Source organism: Hesperophylax consimilis, chromosome 6 (assembly GCF_061612785.1).
Source record: "Hesperophylax consimilis isolate HC1 chromosome 6, BYU_Hcon_1.0, whole genome shotgun sequence".
NCBI lineage: Eukaryota > Metazoa > Arthropoda > Insecta > Trichoptera > Limnephilidae > Hesperophylax > Hesperophylax consimilis.
In genome coordinates this window covers 8,803,261-8,826,520 of record NC_142841.1, presented here as the reverse complement: position 1 = coordinate 8,826,520, position 23,260 = coordinate 8,803,261, and the positions used below count along the sequence as shown (strand labels likewise).

Below are 23,260 nucleotides of genomic sequence, written 5' to 3'. Positions count from 1 at the left end.
TTATTTATATATCGGAACACGTGTTCATGGACCTTGAAATTTGCCTTGAAAATATATATTGATGAAATGAGAAAATATTACGATTTTTATGAACACGTGTTCCGACAACGTGATAAAATATTCGTATTTTACTGTTTATCAGGAAACCTATTAAAAAATTAATAACCGGATTACCAATAATTTGAGATTTTTAATAATTTTGCAATACTCGTTTTTCTCCGAGAAAGTCTCTGGTTAGATTTTCCGACATTCACCTTGACATTAGTTAGGTTAGGTTAGGATAATTATTCTATTGTTCCTCTAATGATCGATAAAAATTAAATATTTTGTGTGTTTGTCTTTCTAACCAATTAGATTACCTAGGTGCCATTTAAAAATCAAATACATTTCAAGTCTGTATTTCTTTCCGCTAGCGAAATACGCCAAATTGACATAATATCTTCGCTCGTCTATTAGACAATTAAGGTGATCAGTAAAAGTACCACCCCGATTTCAAAAAAATTATTAAAACATAAAATTAAAATATTTGAAAGTGCATAAATAATTGAACTAGTCGGCCAATTAATAAAATGAATTCTATTGTAGTTGCAGTTTGGTGCTGCGCCGTTTACCAGATACTTAACATGTTCTCGATCAAATTTAATTGCTGAAAGCGTGCCAATTAAACACTACCCGAGGGAGATTTCATTGCCTCCGTTATCTTGAACATGGATGGGACCGGTTGGATTAACTAGGAATTATTCAATACTGAACTTGGCTTTTTACAACCCCAGGCTTTAGAATTATATAAACATTTTAATATGGAATTAAAATCTTATTTTCGCAAATAGAAAATCTCCCTCCACTTCATAATTTTATGATTCACTTGTAATTTTAAAATTGCAACATGGTTAACCACTTTTTTTCCTATACATTTGAAAAATTCGTATTTTGAGAACTGGAAAAAGTTGCGTTAGCTAGAAATTTCGGACATAAAGAGCAATGCAAATTTCACGACGCTCTTGCTCACCATCCAAAGACGCACGAAATTTCAACAAGTAAAGTATATTGATTAAGTTAGTAATTTTCATATTAGTTCGTTTTAAATTAAATGAATATGCCTAAATTGTCGGACAGAAGGATTTACACCGACTTGGTATATCTATATAAAATTCGAAATGATGCATTTGGTAGTCCAGAATTGCTTGCATTGATAATCTTTCGGATTCTACCATGTAATACTAGAAGTCGGGATTTATTTCAGCGTAGAAAGTTTGGGACTAACTACCATATGTAGATATTCCTCATTGCCCACAATACTAATGGAGAGAAATTGTTATACTGATACAGTGTACAACTTCAATTTATCACCTAACTAAAAATATAAAAGATTGTTACTAAGACAGTTTAGTTATGTATTTTAATTACTTTTAATTGTTTTCTATTCATGTGTGTAAGGGCGTTAATGAGTAAATAAATAAATACGTGATTATTGTTACCATAGGACCAGGATATCAAGAATAACAGGATTGACCCTAATGCCTGGTATAAGGGTAATCTCAAAAATATTATGAAAATCTTATTTTACGCAATTTCGTTCCATTTGTTCACACAACAATTTATTATTCTTTACTTCGTGTGTATTTTCTTGCTATTTCTAAGGACTCGTTGATTTTTTTCCGAGAATTTTACCCGTGTAGATTGTAGGTACTTATTCAAAATATCTCGTAACGCATATTTCGTATTTTTTCCTGGAAGGCACAAAATTCGATAAATAATCTATAAATGGAATCTATTTTTCCAACCTTGATACGATCAATAATACCTTCATCTTCAAGTATAAACTGCAATCTAAATATATATATCTTATCATTTTATTGCCAATTCTGTCTCATGTCGAGGGGCGAATCACATTTAGGATGATAAACTCTGATAAAATCCTTGTACTGTTGTACCGCCGAACATAAAATTTGCTTTTACTTTCCTAAACACACTCACGAAAGAACATAAATACACATTATTAACATAAGTACCGGAATTAATAATGGCATTTCCAATTACACGTGTTACAATTACGCCCTCTGCGTGCGAGCTGTAGGTATCTAAGTTTCTCTAATATACAATAAACAGTGTTAATCTCAAGTGACCTCCCAGGTTCTGTATATTAACTGCCTGTACAGAATATAAATATATAATATTAATAAAATATGTACATTCTAACGCAGCATCACTGTACATTGTATATATACATAAATATATGTTTTGTATTATTGATCAACGAACCGGTGGATGTTTAGTTATAAGAAAGATTACTGTAGATATATTTTTAATATAAATAGGTATTAAAAGTAAATACATGTTTACAAAACAAGGTTTTAGGCAAAGCGCAAACGATAACAATTGCTTATAACAATTTTGTTATTAGCAACAATTATTAGCCTGAAACACAAACATAAATTGAAAAATTTTCAGGGGAAGGATAAATACCGCCGATGGGAATTACTAGTATTTATTGAATTATTTTCCGGTTAAAATTGGTGCGGCTTCAATTTCCTGCCGGCGTCATTTATTTTTCTCGGAAGATTTATTCAATTTTTGTTTGTGTTTCAGGCTAATCATTTGTTGCTACATATATATTTTGCTCAGCGCCCTTGCGGTGATTTTGCACAAAAACGGCGCTATACAAATCGTCCACATATTATTATTATTAATTTATTCATCGTACATTTTGTTAAGAATGGCCATTTTTAATTGACTTGATTCACTACCAAATAATATTAATTAAACCGTTTAATTAATGTATCACGTACTAATTACTTATTCATGCACACACTAATAAATGGGCCATTCAATATTTGTTCTCAATCACTTGATTGCGTTAAAATTAAATTATGTAATACCTTAATTTTTTATCTATTTTTTTAATCGTTCTTCTTTTATCTGGAGTGATTACCATCTTTACTGTATGTATGCAATTGAAACTTGCTCTGTTATTTATAATTTATTAAGTTAAGCTGCTGACCGTGTGAAACATAATTATTTCTGAATCATCGACGTCTTGGATTTTTAATATTATGTAAATTGGTTATTTCGTCACTATGTGGTAATAAGCTGTTCAAAATGACTTTCTACAATTATAATAAAGCAGAAATTCTATTTTTAAGTTCACTAGAAAACAGTGAGGGGGTATTTCACCGTCCTCTTGATAACTTATCCGTCGAATAACGTATATTTTCGATTTACCATTTTACCGCCCTATTCGGTATTCGAACCTATTAAGAGTGACTGAATATCGGAAAGCTAGCCGAGTTTTCTACCTACTGCGAGTATTTATTTGTTTATTTATTAATATGAGTTATCCTATGGATAAGATATCAAGAGGATGATGAAATACCCCATGAGCCTTATCTTCACTATTTGCACTGACTGCTTTCTGTCTGAAATTTATTATTTTCATCTTGCTGTCATTTTCATCATGCGCTATGGAGCTTTGAAATATCCTTGTATGTAAACGTAAAGTCGATAAGACATGACGCCATATTGTTTGTATCATATTCAACAAGAAAAATATAATTATTTTGGTTGATAAAATAAATAATATTGTGATTATTGAGAACCCGCTTTGACTACGTGACGAAATGAATCTCTGGCGAAGCTGGATCGTAGTAATAGTAATAAATGAAACGTAAAATGATTTAACCTTTATTAATGGGAAAAAGTAGGCCTCTCATTTTTCTCCATTTTCAAACTAATAAAAATTCTTTTCACCGGAAACATTAAGTGTGCTCTTACATAATCAATTCTGTATGTGATTAAGTACGTTTATCACGTAGATTATATTATTTAAGCAATAATATAATTATAATTATATAATTTAGAAGTGAGAAAAGGTTATATTTTACCACTTTCACCTGCCTTCCTCTGTGTTTCGAGTGTGTGCTGTGTTCACAGGGAGAGTGTACCGCGGATTGCATAAGGCCTATGCTGTGTGTGTCTGGCAGGCCGTATAGCCAGCTGACCGGCTGTATTACATCGCCGCGGCCGGGACAGTCCTTAGCCCCGCCGTGCAGCCTACTGCCTACTGCCTACTGCCTACTGCCTACTGCCCACTTCCAGCGACTGGTCTGAGAGCCTTCGTGCATCTGTTAGAATTTCACCACACGCCTTTTCCCATCTGCATGTTTCGTTTTAGAAATTATTATTGTTTCGTTCTTGTGAAAGCGTGGCAAAACTGACATTATATTTATTTGCTTTTCCTTCGTTTGTTGCAGATCGGCGAATGCTGTTTTTCTCCATCTCTGACACGGGGACTCTGCGAAAGTGTAAGTTTCTCTGCCTGTATTGTCTGTCTCCGGACCGCTTTCTCACTCGGGCCGCACTCTCGGCCGGGCGCCAGAAGAGCTCGCCCATTCGTTTGTCAGCAGTCTGTGATCGCAGCTCCGGTATATTCCGATATGACATCAAACGTCAAGGGAACTCTCTACTTTATTCGCGTTTGCTTATCAAATATTAACAGTCGTGGGTGTAATACGGTCCTGCCGCTGAGAGCTCCGCTGAAACCCTACTTTCTGATACACGCGGGATTTATTGCGAAAGAGGGAGAGGTTAGGACAAACCTCCCGTCGCCGGCTAAACTGACCCGCGTCACTAATTACGCTCAGAGATGTTTTAATCATATTATCTACACCAGGGGTGCTCAAACTTGAACTTCTGACGATCTACCTCAATATTATTAGATTCCGATCGATCGACTCTGAGAGGCTGCAAGTATGTGTGATGCAGGATTGTCGTCTGTGTAGGTAAGGTGTATCGTGGTGCAGGTATAAGTGTATATATAGGGACGTTGCACAATTGCATGGCCACGAATCCACATAGAATTTGGAGGAACGACAGAAATTAGTTCGCAATATGCATTTTTTTTAGTCAAGGTAGGTGGAGGTCTGCACTAAAAAGTCAATAAAAACTTATATTTATTAAAAATTGCAAGTTTATTGGTTCTCCTCAAAAAACAAACGAGTTCTAGTTTCTAAACTTAACTAAATAATGACTTTGGATGTTGAAGCGTGGCACTGCATGTCCTCAGTACACTTTTCATACGATGGTACGTAATTACCGAGTTCTAATCGCAAGCACGATGACATATGTTCGTCAGTTAGTCGATTGCGATATTTTGACATAATTATCTTCATTTCAGAAAATGCAGACTCGCACAAGTAAGTTGACCCAAACATTGCCGTCAACTGAAGGGCGATTTGCCTTAGATTTGGATATTTATCTTCAGATATAAAATACCAGAATTTTGTGTCAGATGCTGTGGCTATGAGATGTATATCTGATATTATCTGCAATGTTCCAGAACACTCCGTTCAGTAACTCAGTCCGCTACAAGCTACAAATAAATAATAAAAAAGAAGGCATGAAAAATGGGAAATTTTTCTCGAGATCGACTCAAAAAGCACTCGCGATCGACCGTTTGAGCACCCCTGATCTACACACTCGGACGGTTGTCCCCGAGCTGTTCAATAAACAAATAGTTCCTCGTTTTGCTCCGCTTTTCCAAATAATCGTTCAAAATGTAATTAACTACAAAATTTGGAATGATAGTAGTTTTATTTTTCTATTATACTCATCTAAACGTAATAAGACTCATTTGGAACTTACTGATAAGTAGCAAAAAGATCATTGACTCCTCAATGGGCTCAATACAATTTAATGATTCTTTAAGACGAGAAAATACCCTAAAATAAAGTCAGAATCTTAAGGACGTAAGAAGCAGCCGTGCACAAAAATAGGCGACGCGCGGCTCTGGTGTATTGGACAGCCCTGCGGTTGAATTCGCCCTATCAAATCTCTAAAATAAAGTGGGAATTTTAACGACATAAGTGATGAAGTCGTGTAAAAAAATACTCGCCGCGCGGCCCGGTGTAATGGACGGACCTACGGTTGATTTTTCCCTAGCAGGCCTAGACAATGTATCTTTCCGTGGATTTTATTTTAATTATATCTGATGAACGTATTACTAAAATCTCAAATGTTTCTTCCAGAGGGACACCCGGAGAAGTTACTAATTCATTGTCTAGAAAAATAAAATCTGTTGCTTACCGTTAATTTTATAGTAATTTTTAATTTTATAAAACTTTTAAACCGTTTTACGTAAATTATTTGAATGGTAAGGTCCCGTTTTTGTTAATCTTAAATATAATTAACTTACATCCGTAGGGATCCCTCTGGAAAGATTTTAGATTTTAGTAATACGTTTATCAGAAATAATTAAAAAGTGGGCGTGGACCAAAAAAAACGTTATTAGAGTCTTATGTCGCCTTACCCAATTAACAGTTTGTCGTTTTCCTGTGTGGAATTCGATACCGTTAAAATTAATATCTGATGAAAAACACTGATCCTATTATTGAAATCAATATTCAAAGTTTTTGTTGGGTTGCGTAGGTTAAGTTTATATGTATATTATTGTTATTTTGGTTTTTTAAAGATTCTAGATAATTTTACTATACGAAAGCATATTTTATTCTCCATCAAATTTGAGATACAATTTTCCATTAAAAACGTTTTGTTCATACACGTCAAAAATAGAAAGGTACACAAACGAAAGAGCCGAGCCAGGCCAGTTTGACCTATGTCACCATCGAGTGAAAAACTCGAACTTGTGAACTATAATCGAATGTGGTTTTAAGTTTTCACAAATGTTCAACAAGTTTTTTTTAAAATGAAGTAAGTATTAAAAAAACATAGACTGACTGATACAGACCAAATATTCAACAGTTGTGACGTACTAGATATACGCCAATTATACGTTAAAACACTACTAAACTACATTTTTGACCAAAACAACAAATTTCAACGTACACAAAATATCACTGACAGACCAGTTAGACAAGCGTACAAAGAAAACTTGAAAACTCTGACGGTAAATACAAGCTTTGGACAAAGACACAACCAATACCATGCCATAAAAGCTTTCAATAGTCTAACACTTGAAAATAAAATTGAGGAAAACAAAAATAAATTCAGACACAAAACAAAATGGATTAAAGAACAAAAAAGACAATATTACCAAAATTTCATAACATAAAATAATAAAACCTACACGTAACACACAAAACCAATATAAAACACACATCACTCACAAAAACACAACAAATAATATAAATATATCGATTTTTTGCATTATTTCTTTTTTTTTAAATTTTATTCTACTTTAATTTTAAATCTATATTTAGTAATTTAATTTTTATTTATCTTAATCTGATTTTTTTTCTTCACCTAAATTATATATATATTTTCTTTAAATGTATTACGAATATTTTTTGTACTATAAAATGGAGGCCTCAGCACGGGTAAGCCACCCAGTGAGGCCAACATAACATTACTAAATTGTACTAAGAAATGTAAAATATTGCACCAAAAAAAAAATTACATAATAGTTGTATAAAATAATATTGCAAAAAATTTTTTTTTACTATAGATGTTTAAGAAAGGTTTATTTAAAATTAAGTATTAAAAAGGTAGGAACACAAAGGTTTACCCACGAACGAAGAATTTTGGCTCGGCGCTGGGCCATTTGGTTAGTTCGCTCCGACGTGTGTCCACTTAATAACGACAAAACTCATCCACATTTCATGTCGGTTACACAATAATCGGTTGAGAAATTGATCAGTCAGATCCCTCGCCGATCTGAATGCCGTCAATTGTGAGAATTAAATATAATAACTCCTCGTCGGCCATTGCGTCACCGATAAAACAATCGCTTTCCTTTCTTTCACTTCCCGCCCGCCACCATGTTACAATTCGGCCATTGTTCCCGCCCGAATTGCTCATTGTGCTGCGGTGTTGCCTAACTGCGAATTTTATAATTACGTACACAAGCATCAACCACGTTAAGGTAGGTACTTTTCTTTTTCATTTTTGAGTAGTCGCGTTTTCTAAATGAAAAATTGCCCGCCCCGCGTTGTAATGAGATGTATGAATGTGAAATCGGGTTTAATTGTCACCAGTAGATATCTCGGCAAAGAAACTCCGACTCTGAACGTTTATTAATTTCTACACTTTTCACTCGGCCAAACTGCTCTAGCTCTAAATCGATGTCAGAAAGTACAGCGTCGTCTTTTAGGTCGACATTCTCTGGAGATCTCTTGTCGTTAAATAGAAAGCTAGTTTATACCTTGGCATTCTTTACTCCTTAGAGAAATAATAATAACATCTTTATGGTATGCACCTAGAGCGAAAATCGGAATTATGACATTTCACACGGAATTTTTTACGCGCTTTTTAACTAATCAAATACACACATTTGCAAGTGACTAAACGACAAGCTGGAATAAATATTAAGATACGTACATTATTTCCTTGCCAAGCGAATAAAATATATTTTAGTATGATTTTTAACGTTCAAAATACCATGACATCGAGGCAAGAGCAGTGAGCTTCTAGGAAATCCACGGTGAATTTCTTGGCACACTAGGGCTTAAGCAGCTTTATAACTTATTAAATGGAATAAAATCTAGGATTGGTTCAATCCTAGTCTTTGTCAACTTGCTCCCACAGTACTCACTGTGTTGGTGGTTAAATAAAAATACAACGTCGAACTAAACGGACGACTGTCACAGGCCACATCCTGTGGCGCCGCCACAATGGAGGCTCGTATGCGCTATCTTAGCTTTATGTGATTGTGCGCCTTATTCCCAAGGATATAAGAATGTATTTCGTATTGTATTATCTCCATGCCCGGGGTTGTTTTGCTATGCGTTGGGTGTTCATTGTTTATATTCTTAAATCGAGGGAAGATTTGTTTCTTTTTTTTTATTGAAAACTGTCTAATTATTTAATAATATTAGATCAGATGGGGCAGTGCAAATTACAACATGAAATAACTAACTAAAACTAAAAAAGCGATAGTGAAAACCATTCTGAAAGTCCCTGTAAGACCTTGCACTGACTAATACCAACTCGATTCTAAAATAGTATTACTTTATATTCACATATGCAAAGCACAAGTAATCACAACTAACGCGTATATTAGAAACACTAGATCGCAGGGTGAAAAACATACTAAGCAAGCAACTACAAATTCAACATTTTGGCAAAAAGCTTCCTATACCATGGTATTAAACTCTACAACAAAATCCTACTCTCATTCAAAACTCACAAAAATATTATCACATTTAAATCTCAAATAAAAAGCCGGAAACAAAACATAAGGAGATCAGAAATAGAAATTATACTGACACCAAATACAGGCTGAAACCGAAACCACTCGAATGCACTAAAAAAACATCATATAATCCATTTATAATTATTTCATATTATTCATACTACTAAATTTGTGTGTAAATGAAATTCTCAGCATGTGATACTGCAGTGAAGATATCATTATCTGTATTTGTTTAAAAAAGGAAGATAATTAAAAAAATATATTATTAATATTAGCATGGCGTGGAAAACTATGATGAAAATATCTAAAATACGTCCACACGAAAGCTCCGTTAGACTAGGGATGCCATATAATAATTATGTTATTTGAGATGTATCCCACATTCTGTGTCCCACTCTGTTAATAAAATGTAAAACAATACATTTTGATTTTCCGTTTTTGACCACATATCGTCCTAATTCGTTCAGAGCTCACATCCGCTCTGAATCGATAAGTGACTGTGATTTAACGAGGTGTATTTTCCCTATGAAGCAATGTTTATATTTTATGTGTAGCCAGATTATAGCCAGGGCATAATTCCCCGCCCTGACCACTTCCTTCGTTCTGTAATCTAATATTTAAACAATGTAGGAACATAGCACATTGCATTTAATCTTTTCCGTCGTTCTCCAAGTGTGTTTGCATCGATTAAAGATGTCCTTCATTTTATCTCTATCTCGCAATGGAAAATTCTCAGTAATTTTTTAAATACATACGATACGTATCGTTTTGTTTGATGACATACCTAGTTAGTATTTAAAGTAATTATGATGTGGCCATGTTGTTTTTCTATCTTCGAACAGTGCAAATATATAAGTGAAGGTTATTCAAACTCCGTGAACTCGCTTCGAAAGTAAATAGAACCTATTTCTAGAAATAATGGATCTTTATGATTGAAATGATGTTGCCGGCTGATAATAGTTACGTTGAAATAATGGATCTCGGATGATTAAAATGATGTTGCCGGCTGATAATAGTTACGTTAAAATAATGGATCTTGGATGATTGAAATGATGTTGCCGGCTGATAATACTTGCGTTGAAATGATGGATCTTTATTTTTATTTTGTTTATTTAAGAAAACCAACAGATTTTTTACATTCTTAAATAATCAACTTATAAAAAATACAAATAATATCTAATGATAGGTTTTCACTTAAAAATTTAATTATAATAACAAACTAAGGGTCCATTACCCGTGGGCTAAAAATATTTACAGAAAATACTAAATAAAGTAAAAATAACATCGGATATAAGAACATAAGTAAATTACAATATATCAATTTTATCCTCACACAACACCAATAATCACCAATATATGTATATACCTACAACCAAACTGAACAGATGTTTATAAAATGAATCACTTGTAACTGGACAGGGTTCATATCAACAACATGATAACTTGCAGTATGGTATTAATTATTATTTAATAATAGCTAAGCTATCTTTTTTAAATGTTCCTAAACTACACGAAAATATGTCAATATAATTAAAATTCTTATTGTATAGGGTACAAGCTCTGAATATAAAAACGTTTTGTCTGAGATCGCAAATTCAATTGTTGGGGATACTTAAATAACATGCTCCCTAGTTATCTGCAAAACAATATTATGTACAGCAATTACCTTAAGAGAAGCCGAGATTTTAGGCTTCCTAAAACTAAACTTACATGCACAAAACAGTTTATTTTATAAAAGACAAAAACTTTATAATAACTTACCAGAAGCCGTAAAGGAAGCCACAAGTCTTGGCACTTTTCGTAGGGTATGTGCTATATACGTAAGAAAAAGTTTTTGAATACAGACGAAGGTATTTATTTTATTTTTTAACTGATTATGTAAACCAATATAACTGTAATTCTTGAACTTTATTTTATTTTGATTGTATTTTATTTTTATTTTTACCTTGTATTTTATATATTTTCACATTAGATATATGAAAAAAATGGTATACATCTAAATAATTATTAAAAAACAAACAAAACTTGACATTTGTACAGGGTTAGTAGCTTATTACTATTGAAGAGTCTGCAGCACTCGATTTACTTATTTTAATCGTTATACGATGCATCCATAAAATTTCTCCGACAAAATCACGCAGCGCTTCCATTTTACTTGGTGTATTTACGCCTTTTATTTGTTCGGTTATTGTACGTTTTGAGTAATTTGACGAAATCTTCATTGCATAATCAGTTTCGTACATGGTTGGATAATCGTCTTTCTGTCGTGCGAAAGTGCCTCAAATTTTATAGGCAGTCTTGTGAAAGCTCTTGATTCTGCTGATGATCTCGCCTTCTCTCTCCCGGCCGCGGAGGCTTCCTCTCACCGTCTCTCTCCATCTCTATCTTTGTCAATCTCTTTCCATTGTTTGTGCAGAGGTCCCTTCCGTTCTCTCAGGCAACAACTGTCGCAAACTAAAATATCTGCTTTCTAATATTGAAGCTTTGCATGCCCACGTTTCTCTTTTAAGGTGAGACATTATTCAATTAATCCATTGAACCTACTTTCTTTACCCATTTAGCGAAAATTTCCTTAAAAATACTGTTTTTGGGATAATCATGACATTGTATTAGTTTTTAGTTGTTACTATTAAACGTGTAATTATTTTATTTGATTAATTCTATGTTTTTTTTCACAATTTACTCATTTAAAATAATATATATGTAGTATATTTGCGACACGTTCCCGAGTGGAAGATACTCTCAGTATCGCCCTGGTGTAAGACTACCATTCAGAATTGAAACGTTGCTTGAAATTGCTTTGAACGTGTTTGCCAGGTACTTCCCCACCTTCCTCTTCCTCATCTCTTTCCCCTTCCCATTACATGCAGTCTCATAACTTACCCTATTTTTTATTTATTTTATTTTAGTTTATTGGGGACACAAACGGTAATACTTATTTTATATGAATAATTATATTTTGCATGTTTGCATGAACCAGTATAGTTTCCACATGAAATTTTGTTTTATAAAAAAAAAACATAAATAAATAAAAAAATGTGATGTGAAAACAACTTAATGAAAATAACTTAGATACCTTACACACAGAAGGGGGAGAGAGTACGTAATTAACAAGTTGATTTAATTTTCTCCAATATGCATTTAGTAAACTAAACTAAAGACAAATGGAAAATATCGGCATCTGAAAATATATTTTTGTATTTTGTGCGCGCATTTCTGAAAAATGAATGTTGCGTGGAGTTAGTTATTGAGTAATTGGGAATGCCATAGTCTCATTTGCTCAAGACGCTGGAGAGCAGTTGGGACTGTTGTGCAGTTTCACATTAAAAAAAGTAAGGTCTTATTATGTACGTACCTACATATTTTCAAGGCTTGAGAAAGTCTAGAATCGTAAAAAAATATCCACTCAATAAATATGTAATCGAAAAGTATTCATTATAGCGTAACTTTCACGTATTATTTATTACAGCCACGCCGCGAGCCGCTGTTGAACTCGACACGTTTTTGAAATGACGTTAATTGAAACATTTTTCAAAGAAGGGCATTATTGTGGAGTCGCGAGATGTCTCAACACAATTTCTCGGTAACGAATCGTTAGACGATGCATTCGTTATTGAACTCGTTACGGTGGTCGTTAGAATCGTAACGCTGATGGCTATCGTTTGGTCTGACTGGTGTTTCCTTTTGTGAGGAAAGTTCAATGCCGCACGTGTAGATAGACTCGCCGGTGACTTTCCCACCCGAAATATGAAAGTTTAATTTATTTTTTAAGTCTCAGAAGAAGGTCACACGCAGATGCGCGTTTTTCTTTACTGGGGACTTTAAAACATGTACGAGAAATGAAGGATTCACGGTTACGTGGAATTGGCAATTGGGACGTACGTATTTTTCCTTTATTTTCATTTCTAAGGCTGATGGTGATAATTTTATTATTGTGACACCTTAGATAATAAACCCGTTATGGAATAATTATCAAAGTACGAGTAAAAACACATTTCTTCTCTTATTTGGACGTAGCTACAATCATTATGACATCGACAAGCATTTTTTTTTACGTGATACTTCGAGAATTCAAGAGTTCCAATTATTTGACAGTTGAAAGATGGCATTGCCATTTTGGGAAATGTTGTGAGACTGGAGTATATGAGCAAATGAAGCAAGGAATGTTTGCTAGTATTTTAATTATCCAAATCTGCTCACGAATTTTAATTTATTGGGTACGTCTACATAAGTAGGGTTTACACATATTTTACTGTCCCACTCTCATTAGGGATGTCCTGTGTCGAGACAGGCTAGTAAACATAGTTAAAGCCATTTAAAACAACGTTTCGGTTATTTTTTTTTCTTTATTCATAAAAATATATTTGGATACAGGTTTTTTACATGCTTTTCGACTACCACACTAGACACATGTCCGTATTATGGTAGTCGAAATTAAAGAAAAGGTTATGAATTATTGTTTTTTACCATGACGATACTGAGTTCCTCTTCTAAAATATACTGTATTTATAAGTACGTATTTAAAACGTATTTACGTATTTTCACGTATTTAAAATGTAAAATAAATAATTAAATTTTATATGTTATCTATAAACTTGGTCTCACTGTAGAAACTATAAATTACAACTACTTGATGAAATAATTAAAATTATCAAGACTCTCCAATGGAAGATTTGTATCCGACTGGACTTTTATTTTTTAAATTATAGACGGCTCTGATTTACTGAGCCTTATCACCCTCAACGTACCATCTAAAACTACTCGATCGAAAATTCTTTTTAATTGCAACAACAATATCAGGACTGAGTAATTTAGGTACTCGCTTGAACCTACATTGCATGCAGTTAGTAATTCTTTCTCAAAATAGTATATTTGTTCAACTGCACGGAATACAGTTAATAGAAGGCTATAATGTTTTTTTTTTATTTATAATTTTAATTCAGTACATAAAACAGGCATGATGCCCAAAAATGTACATGAATCATTTATGTATTATATTCTCTATGACGGTTCCATGTTCATCAAAATGAAAATTCAACACACCTTAAAAAAGTGAAATAGAGTCATTAAAAGTGATGAAACAAAAACTAGGTTTAATAGTTACCTATGTAAACTATTTAACCTAGTTTTTGTTTCATCACTTTTTATGACTTTATATCACTTTTTGTAGGTGTGTTGAATTGTCATTTTGATGAGATACCCGGTCACCCTCTATGACATGCATGGATTTTTTAATACAATACACAAGTAATAACATAAATTATATTAATAACAACAATAGAAACAAAATTTAAAAATTTAGTAAATGAAAGTGTGCATATATATGATAAGAATACAAATATGTCCATAATCAATTTATTATTGTCACCTGTACTGATGAGACACTGATTTGGTAGGTACTATGTAATAACACTCCTCAGTAATAATAATAACAATTAATGTTAGCTTAGTTAGTTATAATGCTGTTTTTCTGCTTGGGTTAGCGAATTTTGCTTCATGATTACTGTTCCACTAAACAATTATTATAATACATGTTTGTAATAATCCGCATGGGCGTATAATATTAATAGGTAAATAAAATAACCCACGGGTATAAATTACAAAACAGCTATTTTAAAATTTTTATTGTAATCTTTTTTTAACGCAAATCATTCAATCCTGCGTTTTCTTTATTTTAACGCTTTAGTTTTAACTTTAACTTTATGTTTCTACCCATCTCAAGATTTTGAATACATTTTTTGTTAACCGGCAATAATTGGCAGGTCACAATAAAAAATAATTAAAAGTTCAATATTTGTTTTAATTAAATCATGTAATAAAAATATTATTATTCAGTTTCGCTCCCAATTCCCGGCACGTTTCGCTTTGTGGATAAAACCTCAGATTCCATAGGAATGAGGTGTTGTTCTGATTAATGTAATTAAACATTCACTTTTGTGAATTACTGAATTGCACATGTTTTATTAAACGTGCTTAGCAATTATTGTGCTTCATAATACACGAAAACCCAACGTGATGCAAAATATCCCAAAGGAAAAATTTCCTTTAATATTTAAATATTTTTTTGTACAATCATTCCGCACGTTTGCACACAATCCATTTGTATAATTTTCTTTTTGACCTCCTCTGTGGTGCGACAGGCTTTCGTTTTAAAGCTTCCTTTTCAAAACGAAGGTATGGAGAATGTACCTATTATAATACGCATAATATTATGTTGATTAACGACTTCCATAATATTTTACTGTTTTTTCAACTCCGTATTGTGGGGCGGAGGGCCACAAAAGCTGGCTCATTTCACAACCGAGCTCTAGGGCACACTCTAGTAATTATGACGACACGTTTGTATGAGTATCTTACATTGAAATACCCTTAGAACAAGAACAGCATTCCTACCAGAGCGCGAAGATTTTAATCTAGAGACTGTGGCTTTTAAAATCGACATTGATCAAATTTAATTGATACGTCTATATATATTTTTTTAAATTCATGATTGTAGTATTATAGTACGTAGTACCTTTTTATATTATCGACAGTATTTGACTTTCATGAAGTACATGTCCTCCCTCAATGTTATCACCGTCATCGTGTGAATCACACATGAATAATGTGTTTATCGCTTGCATGCCTCCGCCCGCTGATAAAGATTGCACTGGAGTAACCCACGCTGGTAAATGTTATTTTTACCATGCGTCTTCCACTTTCCGTACCTACCCTGTCGAAAAATATAACGCTTTTTTTGATTTTTTCTTCGTTGGAAATCTACCTCCTAACAACACTAACAATTGACCGTAAGTGAAAGCACGGTTGACATTATTTGCCATGAGTTTTTGATACTTGTCCTGTGCCCTGAGCAGCCCGGCTGTGGAATGCTTTGATGGCTTTTGTGTTTTCTTCTTACTAAAACATGGATTTCCTCAAGACCCAGGTTCACTCCTTCCTTTCCCCCTTCACACAGTATCCCCAAACACGACACTGGCCTACGCCTTCTGTTAGGATTTATTTGAATTCTAGCTACCCGATTTTTTTTTATTTTCGCAAATGAAAATGAGTTACGTTTTAATTTCTCCTCTGTGGTCATTATAATTATGATAGCCAATCATCTTCAACCATCATTTTGGATTGTAAATGAATAAATGATCTTGCCAGACCTGTTGTATGGTCATTTTAGTACCTGAACACTTATCTCGTGCATTTTATCATTGATTCTATCTCACGTGTCAGGTATTTGTTTTCAATGCACGGTGCATATTGCGGCGTTCCAAGTTCTATCAAAGTGTTGTGGCTTGTTATTGCTCCTCCTGTCCATGGAATTATTTGGAATAACTTGCCTGCAGCTATTTATATGGCATCAAATGGCTTCGACCTTACCCGTCGAACGCTAACATCTGCCTTGCTCGTGTTCTTCCCTTTGCGATGCTTGCCCATTAAAATTTTATCCGCGCTCGACACGCACTTGTACTGAAGTATTAAACGCTTTCAAGATTTCCAAGATGTAATAAGCCTTATCCATTAAAACACAAGTTACAATATCCTGTGCAGTCTCTAATAAACACCTATATTGTTGTCATATTATCCTTGTTTTCGGGAAGGTACAATTCGTCCAGTTACGATCAATTATTTGTTATCCTTTACAATATATGATTATATGCATAATAACTAAGTTCCAATGTCCTATGGAGCTTCTAAAAATTGTTAAATGTTTTCTCGCCAAAAAATTATCATGATATTTCAAGGATTTCTCCAAAGTTGTGAGTAATATTTTAATAAATCCCTTTAGTATTGTGATCAGTTGAATCAAGCAAAAATGTTAACGTTAAGTCTTAAATGGTTTTTAAGTTTTCTAATAGGTATTTAATAATCCTTATTCATAATAAAGTACTATGCAAAGATACAAATCCTGTGGATTTTTATTTTAATCACTTTAGAGTTCCAACTGCTCGCAACCATCTGAAGTCAGTGAGATTATAGTTTCCCCAATTAGGGTATGTTGTGAGGCTGAAGGTTGTAGAGAGGGGACAAGAGGTGGGGTTGGTATTCAGACCTGGTCACCAAAAACGGTATAAGCCATTTCAAACAACGTTTCAATTCTGAATGGTGGTCTTACACCAGGGCTGGCGATATCTGAAACGTGCCGCAAAAATACTATATATTATTTTTAATTAATAATAAATTAATCAATAAAATTTACTTGCGCACGCCTGGATTTGTACCCGCGACTTCCAGTTTTCTAGTCGAGAGCCTCACCCCTCGACCACGGAAACCGTCAAAATTAATAATATTATTTTATTTTATTGGTTCTTGAAGTCATTAATGGGTTGCATAAACCATTGAAGTGTCCGCATTAAATGCTCCTAATGAATATTGATTTTGTTGTCATAAGAATGTAATGTTATTTCGTAATTATTCACGGGATTCGTCCAGAATAATGAGTATTTATCTGTTAAATTTTACTTCATTACTGTAAGGAGTGTAATCAAATAAAATTATTAACACGTAACAACCACAAACCAGTTTATTTTTAGCCGGAATTATTGCATTCGGAGATTAAACTCCTGCAGTCGCGTTTCCATTTCATTTGATGCAGGAAGCTGACGAATAGATATTATGTTTGTGCACGGTGAGAATTCATGTTCAAATAATGACCACAGTTTTCAAAGTGAAATATTAATAACCGGAATGTTTATTGCACTATTTTTACGTTCCGTAATGTATATCAGACTATTTGGTTGTAATCTACTATATATACATATGGATAATTCAGTCAAGCGAATCCTTCCACTTTGGGACAAACTGCCAATCATAATTAAACCACTCACTAGATCGATATTTTCGGGCTTCTTGTATGCAACAAATTAGTCCTAAAAAACCATAGATATGCCAATGGCAGTAAAATTCTCATTCGGAGCTTACTTATTATACTATACACCAGGGTTATCAATTACTTTCATTAGGGGTCCGTTTTTTTAAATACATGACCATCGCGGTCCGGAAGGGAAAAAGCCTAACAACCTCCCCCCCCATTTGGTGACTCCTGCTATACACCAATGAAAAAATCTGAAAGTTTATTCCGTAGATTTTTAGAGTATTTCATTGGTGGATATGGTTAGACAATCATATGACGTCACAATATTTCGGTTGCAATTTTCGATCGAAGTTATACCCTCCTGATGCCAATCTGTAAAACAAAAATTATTGTAAGACGCCACCAGAAAGTTGATTTCCTTTCTTAGACCATTGTTAAAGTTGGGAGAAACGAGCATTACATGTTGACATTACATTTTATTTTTGAGATTGCGTTTGGTTGAAAGATCTTTTTTTCTTTTGCGGTATCATTATTATAATAAATATATCTTATAAATACTAATTTTAAATGACATTTTTACGGCATTTTTGTTTCTATATCTACAAAACGTCACACTATCCTCCATTTTTATGGACATGACTGACCGACACTATTATTTTTTTTAGACAAGATCTGTGTATTGCTTTGTTCATCGTCCATATTGTTCCAGGCGAACGACTCGATGGCATTGGTCAAAAAGGATGTGGAAGAAATCAATACGAAATAAAATGGAGAATGGCGAATTATTATACATATAATAATACTATATGAATTATTATACATATACAGAGGTAATATACATACTATATGAATTATTATACATATACAGAGGTATAATAATAATAATATAATATATGTCTTCTTATTTACAAAATAAATAATAAACTCATACATACAAATACAGAACTCATTAAAACGTCCCAAGTACACACACACTTTACACGGCAACACGATAAAATACATTTAAACACCATACATACTCATTATGGCAAGCAATCCATTGGTTACGAGGGAAGCAACATATACAATTGCCTCCCAGACGAAATTAAAAATGAAAAAAGTATAGGTACATTTAAAAAAAAATTGCTCAGTTTTATGCTCAATCAACAAAACAATGAAAGTGAATAATATCAGTGTGTAATATATTTATGTGTAATATATATGTTATTTCTAGTTAAATAAGTGAAAAATGTAATTTTCTTTTATCTAGAATAAAAAAAATAAAAAAATAAATACATACTATATGAATTATTATACATATACAGAGGTATAATACATACTATATGAATTATTATACATATACAGAGGTATAATACATACTATATGAATTATTATACATATACAGAGTGCTATGGTACATAACTTACTTTATACCAAAATTTCATTTACATTTTTTACTCCAAATTATGTCATAAATCACTGATTAAAGGAAGTCAAGTACGTTCCTTAACACCCTGTACGTATAGAAAAATCTTACAACATAATAAAGTGGTATTAAACATTAGTTTTATGTGAAAAAGTTCACTTCGTTAAAAATGCTCCGTAGAACAAACCAATATTCGGCTAGCGAAGTATCCACTTATTAGTGCTTATTTTTCCTAACTTGCATATGAATTTTTTTAAATCTTTAAAGCCTGTAAAAATGATTGGCCAGGCATCTAAAGTTACTTTGAAGTGACAGATTTCAAAGGTAAATTGTCTTTTCAATAATATTTTTTACATAAGCCGTGTTACCAATCAATTTGTTTACCCTATCCCCGCACACAAGGAGTACGTGATTTTCACGATCTTTCAGATAATGCTTCGCTTTAAATAATCGCCTTTGTTTTTAAAAGTATTTTCCAACATAATCCAACCGCTATTCAGATAACACGACAGATGTGAAGTAACTGCTTACTTACTCCGCTGTAAGTTAGTTGTATGTGGCGTAGTGCAGCAAGCGTAGGTACACGTAGTGTTATATACCGCGTAGGTACGTTCTGCTCTACGGTACGTACCCGGGCTTGCCCTCAAAAGCGATTTCGTCACAACTCCGATCATAAGGCGGTCGGTCAGGCATACAGTATACACCGCTGACTCTTGCGAAGCGACGTTTAATATTTACAAAATGCTGTGTGACCCGCTTTCGGTTTATTTTTTACTAATGCCGGCGCGGTGTCATCCGCAGAGCGCTCCGTGCGGAGGATGGAGGCAAACGAAATTCTCGACCGTTTGGCATTTCATAATTCCCTAAGTTTGATTTTGTGTTTCGTTTCCGGTTTAAAATGGTGGCTGTAGGGGTGCTACCTTTTTTCCCACCAGAGTCCGCTTGAGGGTGGATCCTGTACAATCGTCCTGCCAAATCGGAATAATCAGTACTATGGTACCTACCTGCCTAAAAAAGGGAAGATCCTGACTCTTCAAATCTGAACATTAAACAAAGCACAGTTGTTTCAGGTTGTCTAGGTCGCAAAGATGTTATTTTATTTTATTTGGTTTTACGCCCAGCTGGGCTTTTACGTGGATTTTAAGAACAGTATATCCTTAGTGAGTTATTGAAAATTATTTTTAAAGTTTTTAAAGCATGAAATAAAGTTAAACTGATAAACTAAATATGTAACAATAGTAGTAAAGCATGTAACAGTATCATAAAATAAAATGGAAACTAGAACAATACTGCTTATAAGACAAATCACTAAAACTACATTACCAACGCTACTGTGATATGTAGGATTCAACAAAGTGTTGGTATAGATTTTGCTTAATTCTATAAATGGAGTCGGTAAATATATCAGTAGTACTCCCAAACGTTTTTCCCAGATCATCCATCTTATTGGTTAGTGAGTGTGTCTGATAGTTGGTTGTGTATGTATTACAGAAGAATTTTACATTTGTCTTGTGTTCCTATTCAGTACATGGAATTTAATAGTGGAAACGGTGGCAGTACTGTCAATTAAGTTGTTAATGACTCTGTGTAATATAACTAAGTCTGACATAATTCTCCCGTCAGACAGCATTATTAGATGCAATTTTCGGATGAGAACGATTGTATAATCTTTAAATTATGCTGTTATTACTAAAGCCATGTTGTTATTATTAAAGTTATGATGTTTTTATTAAAATTATACCGTTATTATTAAAATTATACCGTTATTATTAAAAGTATATGTATTATTATTATTTTTCTTAAGCTAATGTATATTATTTCATATATGGAATGTATTGCATTGCACTACCCCCGCATACATTGTGGAATAAATTATTATTATTATTATTAAAATTATGCTGTTATTATTAAAGTTATGATGTTATTAAAGTTATGATGTTATTAAATTTATGCTGTTATTAAATTTATGCTGTTATTATTAAAGTGATGATGTTATTATTAAAGTTATGATGTTATTAGTTATGCTGTTATCATCTAACTTCCTGTGTGATAATCGCTCAATGTTCGATTATATTTTATACTCTGTTTATATGGGGATTAAAAAGAATCTTCCAGGGTCTGCAAAAAGGTGATTATATCTTAATATTTGAGGCTTCCTTTGAAAGGAATGCACTATGTTCTTATTCCCAATATGGAATCACATTCTTTACCAATTTAGGAAAATCTGATTGTATGAAGCAGCAAGAAACTTGCACATTTTTTTTCTATCTGGAACTCCTTGGTCAACGCAACTTCGTCAATTTCATCAGGAGCTATGAAGCTTTGAAATTTGCAAGCAGTAATATGAAAAAAAAAAATGCTGCCACATTTTAAAATGAAAATCTCGGACAAAACTGTGTATTAAATCTTTGACACTTTAGCTTTAAAAACGGTCTAATATTAATGGAATTCCTGCCAAATTTTTTCGGTGTTTTCTTTATGGGGTAACTACATTCCTAGCAACACGACGGCCTCCGTGGTTGAGGGGTAAGGCAAGCCGGAGGTCGAAATTAAAATGCCGCAAGTAAATTTTATTTGTTTAATTTTTGTTTTTTAATTTATATAAGTGATTGTAAACATATTTAATATATAATATATTTTCCTGACGGTTGGGAGCAGTTGGGACTCTTGTGCGGATTCACATTTAAAAATAAAACAAATAAATTTTAGTTCCTACCTGTCTATATTTTTTATCGTATCCACCATAGTTCTTCGATCACTCCTGTCATCTTGACTGTGTCTTTGCCAAAACTCGGCCTGATATTATGACAATATTATTATGATGGATTAATTTATTGCGGCGAGAATGAGCACGTCTCCGACTGTTTGCTGTTTGCTAACGAATCTTCACGCATACAAGCACAGTGGCGGAACTGGATTTCGTTCAGATTAATATTATAATGCGTCAGCAAAGTGTCCAGTCCAGTGTGGATATGATACTTCAACGCCAACGATTTGTCCGATAATATTATCATGGTGTCGGAACACGTGTTCATGAAAATGCACATGCACTTGACCTGATAATATATCATGAACACAAAATATATTCGTAATTTACTAAAAGTTTATGAAGAAACCATTCCAAAACCAGTAATTCATTAGTTAAGGCCTGCAATCCAGTTTTTGACCGGATTACCAATAATTTGAAGAGATTCTTCGTATATTTTTTGAAGTAAACCGTAAAAATTTGGACTTGCGATTTTGATATATTTATCCATTATAAAGTCCATATTATTATATTTTAAATTATGTTTTTTTTTAAAATTTATTGTTTATGGATTATGAAAATAGATTTGCCTATAAGCATAAACTGTACCCTTTACTTGTTTATTTATTTTAATAAACATATACAATGAAGATTTTTAAAAATTGAATTTCCATCCCGTCAAGAATTAAAAAGGTAAATAATAAAAAAAAATTATCCTCCCAATACACAAGCAAGGGGCTGTTTAAAATGGTTTTGTTGTAGCGGTTTGCAGCGCAGTTCATTATGGGACTGCACTGAGAGGGATCTGGAGCGTGCGTCGCTCGGAACGCTCGCTCCGAAGTGTACGTATAAAGCCCTGTAAAGTAACTCATTACTTACTGAAATAATAACATTTCTTACTAACGACAGTTTTGCTGGTTGATGTTTAAATGTATGTTGTGCCGTTTAGGTACAGTCAGGTGCTTTGAGAATCATTTATTAGTAGCTTCGTTTTAAATACAAATGTAGACCTAATGAGGGACCCATCTGGTCCAACGGATCGGGAAAGCGGTGGGTGCCCTCGACTGGTACTCTTTGACGGAAGTATACTGCTCCTAAACTAAATCCATTGAAATGCTTGGAACGAGTATCTTTGACCATTTCAAGTATCGTGGCTCCATT

General features: G+C 33.4%; 1 protein-coding gene across 8 annotated transcripts in view; it reads left to right on the top strand.

Moving 5' to 3' along the window:
- The window catches only part of rdx (BTB/POZ and MATH domain-containing protein rdx), a 308,082-nt gene that overhangs the window by 173,631 nt on the left and 111,191 nt on the right, over window positions 1-23,260 (top strand). For all 8 annotated transcript variants that reach the window (XM_089632370.1, XM_089632367.1, XM_089632369.1 and 5 more), the window contains one exon: window positions 4,251-4,301. The gene's annotated coding sequence lies outside the window, so the exon portion shown is untranslated. The remainder of the gene's footprint in view (window positions 1-4,250; window positions 4,302-23,260) is intronic.